We start from the raw sequence: 6,534 nt of genomic DNA, 5'->3' as shown, positions 1-6,534 counted from the left end.
CCCAAGAATTCACCAGATTCAGGAGATGTCTGGCCATTCATATATTCTTCATATATTGCAACTCTATATTTATAATGAAGTAACTACCAAGACAAAAAACTCACTCATAAGCTATCGACTCTGTCAATGCTCACAAATGCTTAATAGGTCAACAGGGAACTCATCTTGGTGACTGCTGTAAAAATATTGCCTTAGTCTGTGAAGCAGTATCCTGCACATTTCACAGCTGGCAAAAGTGCAAGGGACTTTAGCATAGTTTTGCTACATATTTACTAGATATTGGTCTATACAACGATGTGGGAGCATTGTGGGTTCTAATCTCAGTCACATCAGTTAATTTGGGGTAACTGAGGTTAGAACCTGGCATACTGGTGATCACTTATTTTTCATTTTCTCTCAAAGCCAAAACAAAACTGAGCGGATTCTTACTCTCAGTTAACATCACACATTCTGTTCTTGTAAAGAACAAGGAATTTCCAACTTGGAAATCTCCTTGCACTGGCACCATATCCACCTTCATGGAAAGTGTGTGTGCAGCTGCATGGGTCACATTCTGACAGGCCCATCAGCTAGGAACGTCGGGGAAGTTATTCCTTTAAACAGTTAATTTAGCTGAAAGTGCAAAAATATTTTCTGGAGTAATTTTTTTTTAAACTTACTATATATTTTAGAAATGTGTCAATCTGTCTGTCTATGAGCCAAGAACTCCTCCTAAATAGTAAGAGATAGGACACCAACTTTGGTATGTTCCTTTCTATTATCATAACATAAGGTCTCCTGGACAAGGAGCTTGTCTCCATTTTTGGCCCCAGTCCTGTATCAGGACCCATTAGTGTGGACCTGGCACCTGTGCCAAGTCCCATTGAAGACAAGGCAACTCCACATAGGTGCATAGGAATCTAACAGAGGATCAGGGCTTGTCTGCAAACGTCCATACACGTGTGGTGCTGTGATATAGGGGAGCAGCCCTTTCTACTCACCTCCACCATTAAGTCCTGTTTGAAGGAGCATACTCACTCCTCTGTTCCATGAGACACAGGGTTACAGGAGCCTTCCCGCAGGGTCGGCTGCTCCAGCAAATGCACGTGTCCTAAAGGTCACCGCAATAGCAATGGCTGGGGAGATGAAGGGCCTCACTTGACCAGAAGCAGCCGGGTCAGGCTGTCCTCCCTTGAAGACTGGGCTTAGCAGAAGCCAGGGCTACCTTCCGCTCTGCCCAAAGATCATCAGCAGTAGGGCACCTGGCTGCAGGTACTTACTTGAGCGCCTGTATCTGAAGGAGCCTTTTGTGGAGCAGAGCCTTGTGTTGCCAGCAATCTGCACCACATGCTCTCTTCTCCAGCTAATGTCCAGAGCTGGGCATCCCTGGCACAGCTCTGCTGTGTCTTGGGGTTAATCCATCCCTGCTGATGGTTCTGAAGAACAACATAGACGCTTGCCTTGAAGGCAGCCTCTCATCTGCCCTCCCAGCTGGAAATAAACACTGAGAAGGGACAAAGTTCAAGAACTGTACAAGGAAGAAAACAAAAAGCAAGTGGAGAATGAAGAGTTGAATGGCCCCATTTAAATTTGGCTTAAGCAGCTGAAAGCGAGCTTTTGATCCATTTTTTAACAATATACTGGAAGTGGAAATTAAACATCAGGGTACTTATTTATAGAACCTGACTTCTTAAACTCATTCTGTATGTAGCAGTTCAGACCAGAAGATTTTCTACCCTGATTTTCCATCTCAGTAGTTTCATGTTCGGTTTCAGTCAATTCTGTTTAAATGCTGTTACAAGGAAAGTACGCAATAGACTCCTATAAATACTAGCCAAGAACAAATATGATTGTTTAGGTTTCCTGTTACAAAACTGAGCATATTTTGGTTGTCGCAGCTGTACTAGCTCCAGTAAACTGACACTTAAAGGCCTCCATCTGGAAGAATGAAAATGGAAAGATTTCTCAAGAAATTTACTCTTTCCTGCCAGCAACAGGTCTGAGCCTGTCCAGCTTGCTTCTTTGGAATGTCTGTAGTTTTTATGGATGTTGGCTAATCTCTCTTCAGCTCTTTGTTCACCACTTTTTGATCCTGCTCTTGCAAGCATTCTTCTTTTATGTGCCAGAGACACACACTGGAACTCAGATTCTATTATTGCTTTTATCACTGGAAACCACAGGAAATTAATGTATATATAGCACTTTTCAGGCAGAAAATATGCTCTATTTTGTGCATCTATGATACTCAAGCAGTAGTCAGTGATTCACAGACCCCTTGTTGAGGGGTCCCTCAGGGATAATGCAGATTCTGCCTCCTTTCTTACCAGTATTTTCTACATAGGTCAACACTCATCATTACAAGGAAGAACCTGGCTGCCTGTAGAAGATGCCACAGGAATGTTGTATGACTGCAACTGAGAGGGGAAGTGGCTTATAGCAGTGAGAAGAGACCGGTAGGGCTTCCATCAGCAAACCCCCACCTTTGGGAGAGGGGTGTCAAAGCAAAGCCATTTGAGGGGCCTTTTAAAATTATGTAAAAGAGATCAGTGCTTCGGCTTTCTGTTCCAGGTATAATCTTTTCACTGCTAGAGAACCCCACCCTATGTATACAGTATGCTGCTGCTTATACAAGACATGGGAACCCCGGCTGTGATTCACAGTTGTAAATCAGGGCTACTCAACTTTGGAAGCCCTGGGGGCCACAATGATACTCACAGCACATGCCAAGGGCCACCACTTAAGTGCGGTTGCATATACATGCAAATATATATACAAATGTATGCAAATAGCTTCTTTCACACTGACGGGCATGAATACAAAGATTAAGGCAAGACTACACAACACGCAGGCCCCGTTTAAGTCAGTTCTGCTGATATTAATAAAATGCAATATTTACCAGATTTCCACCCATATGACAGCACTTTTAATCATCAATGACAGTCCAGGAATTTAACTACTAAAACACATCTCAACAGAAGACCATTATTGTGACTACTTTTTTGTTTTGGCTCCTTCCCGCGAGCCATGTGGTTAGCCCCGCATAAATCCAAACCACATCATGGGCCACAAACAAATGGGCTGAGGACCGCATTGAGTAAAGAGTTCCAGAGAAGCATTTCAGCAGATGGTACAGATGTATGTTCAAAAACTAAAATAAGGCCAGACAGGTTTTACTGGTTCATTGCTCAGGGCATTTAAAACTACACTGGACAATACACTAGTAAACACACTAGCCCCAAATCTGGCCTCTGCTGTCTGCACCTCTCCAAATTTCTATCTTCATAATATTATCTCTTATGAGGATGCATCTCTAAATTGTAACCTACAAATAGCTTTCTATAGGCGGGGCTTCAGAGGCCCAGCTCTCTGGCCAAGTCACACATAATCAATATGCATGAAAAAACTCCTTCTGGATTAAAAGGCCCAAGGGGGCCTGTTCCTGTGCCCTTGTTAAAGCCTTTAACCCTGATCAGTCCTCAGGCTTTGGAGCTAGCTTTAAGTCCATGCTTGCCCTGGTATACAGCAGTGGTTCAGGACTTCCTCCCTGGAATTTCTTTGCCTTCTCAGTTCTTATTGTTCCAGCTGTCCAACAAGGCCACTCCTTGAAGTTCAGCTTGTCCCTTTCTTGGGGCTTTGACCACTCTGCCATTGGCTGGTGGGAACTTAGGCCCATACATTACTCCAAAACCAAACCCAACAAATAGCAGCCACACACTTCTTCTTTTAACAGTTGCTGCTGCTATTCTAAGTTGCTTCCCATGTAACTGTCTCTTAGTCACTCTTACCTCATGGCTGAAGTTCTTCCTCAATGACAGTGCCAGCAAACCCTGTCTTCTGGTTCTCCCTTGAGCTCCAGCTACAGGCACCTTCAGCGCTTATTCCAGGCTTTCAACTTCTTTTATCTGAGCCTCCTGTGCATTGATTGGCTGTTTCCCTGCAGCCTTTCTAGGTGGGCCTGAAGGACCCACTTTCATTGCTCCTTTTCTGGAGAGTAGTGTGGTAGGCCTCTAGTAGGGGGCCTCAAAGGGCCTGATAAACCCCATCACATACCTCTCCCAACAGAAAGAATTAGGCTGGGGGTACTGTGGAAGGTAATGTCCCCTTCTATCCCGTCTGACCCTGACTTCACAGGGTCTACATTTTGACTTAAAAAAAGTCTGGGAGTGCCCCATTTCCTAGCTACAGATAATGTACAATTGCATTTCTTACAATTGCATTTCTTCCCTTTCATCATAGACCTTTTTGCCTGGAAAGTTTTTCTATCTTTGCCTGTCTTGTCTCTGGGATCTTCACTCTGTTTGCAATCTCTGCCCTGGTTAGCCTACCAGGAGATTTTATAATCTTTGCCCCCTTTAGTCAGGGCTCTTTCCAAGACCTCTGGCTGAAGAGATTTTCCAGTTTCTGTCCTGCTTTGCTCAGGATCTTCTCCTTCAGGCCTCTCAGCCTAGTCAGCACTTCTGCTGACTCGAGTGGCTCTCACTGCTCATCAGCCCTTAGGAATGGGGCTGATAAAACAGGCCCTGCTACCTCTTTCCCCGTCCTGGGGCCCTGTTGTCCTACCCAGACCTCTTATTGGGGGTCTCTCTGTTAGAGCAGTCTTGTCTGAATCCCTACACTAACTTCTTCAATGGGTAGTTTACTCTGGGGGCCCACAGTATCCTGCTGTACCCACGACTCTATCTGGGTCTCCAATCAGTATTCCCTCTCTGACCTTGGGCTGGTTCTTTCTGCAGGGCCCAGCATTGTTTCCTCTGCCTCAGACTTCCACCCAAACCCTGGCTGACTCTTGTTCTACTCTGACAAGCTGGCTGAGGTTCCCCTGTGAGGTGCTTACTTCATACAACTCCTGTTGACACTTCCTAAGATGGTCCCTTGAGCCTTGGGAAAAAACCATGTTCTTCTTCAGCCTCTTTTTGCTGTCTTTACTCTGGTTCTGAGCCTTTTTACTTCCTTTCCCAGTTGGTCCCGTATCCTCACCCCCGATCCTGGGCTGATGATCTAGTCCCTCCTGCATCGGGGCTGAGAAACCCACCTAGTCTCTCCCCAAAAGCATAGGTACTGGAACTAGGGGTTCTGCTACAGCTCCTGGCATAGTGTCCATTATTTAGAGGGTTTACATTTTGATTTAATAGCTCTCAGCACCCCCGTGTGCATAGGAAATATGTACAGGGAGGTATCAGTCCAAGCTATTTAAGCTCACCTAGTTTTCCTGGGCCATGGTGCACCCACAACCTAAATCTACAACACCATTAATTATGGTCCCTCCCACACTATCTGCTACTACCCAGGGTGGGGCCATCCTGATTTTTGGAGTAGATCTGTGGATTTTTTACAGTGCACCTCATTTTCCTATTTCTAGTACAGTGTATTTTTAAATTTCAGATCTTCCTGAGAAATTCCTTTTGCAGACACATTGGCCACTACACTCTCATTTTAACAGGAATTATAGCTTGTTGCCCCTAAATCATGGCACATCAGAGATTCTCAATCTTCTTTGGACACTAAAGGATTATAATACAGCCATCTCATCATACTTATTTGGGGGACTGCTGTCTTTATAGGGAAGGCAGAAGTGTCTTTTTGCCTCATGATTCTTTCTGAGGAACCAAAAACCCAACGTTGCTAGTACTGGGTCTTCCTAAAATTCCTTAGTTGCTTAATTCTTAGTTACTATGGTGATAGACACTCTATTAATATCTAAGATAGCCATTTAAAAAATGTGTGTCTACTGCAAATTTAAAAATTATTTTGATAAGAACATCAGCAGTGGTTCAGTACCTCTGATATCACAGAATATCATTGTCAAGACTATGGGAACTCCTACTTTCTCTCAGATGTCTGCTACATTTTGACTTAAAAAAAGTCTGGGAGTGCCCCATTTCCTAGCTACAGATAACGTACAATTGCATTTCTTACAATTGCATTTCTTCCCTTTCATCATACATTTCTAAGTATCTTTTCATACAGCATCTCTGAGCACTGTACAAAGACAGACACAAAAAACAAATTCCTTTCAAGCACCGGAAAGGTTAAAGACAAGATTTCTTGGACTTAACTATAAGCAGAGATACTGAATTAGCTGCAATGTCATTAGGCAGGGAGTTTCATAACATTTGGGCTCAACCAGCAAATGCTCTTTGCACCATCCATCTCAAATCTGCTAGCTTACTAATAGTGCATCATCCAGGAAACGTACTATACTGGACTATTCTATACTGCCCAGAAACTGTACAGATTCTAAGGAAGTGAGACAATTGATTCTTTCCCATAAAAATGTCCAAAACCCTGGAACCACAGGTTTGAATACAGCAGGTTAAACTTAGCTCTCTATCCTTGCAAAAGTGAAGGTTGAATTCCAAGCAGTTTGCTGTGTGGGAGAATCTGGGGTCTGCTGTTTTGAATGGACCCCAGAAATTGAAGTCCAGCCTGGGATGTGGATACTTAAAAGATATAAATAGCCTCTTTAGTGAAGGGGATTGCTGTTATGTATTTATGCAAAACTTATCCTCCCTGCTCTCTTTGCACAGTGCTGTCCTGATTTCCTCTACTCCACAG

The sequence above is a fragment of the Pelodiscus sinensis genome, chromosome 2 (genome assembly GCF_052426305.1).
Source record: "Pelodiscus sinensis isolate ZL-2025 chromosome 2, ASM5242630v1, whole genome shotgun sequence".
Taxonomy (NCBI): domain Eukaryota; kingdom Metazoa; phylum Chordata; order Testudines; family Trionychidae; genus Pelodiscus; species Pelodiscus sinensis.
The sequence above is the reverse complement of the archived record's forward strand: the minus strand, read 5'-3'. Positions refer to the sequence as shown.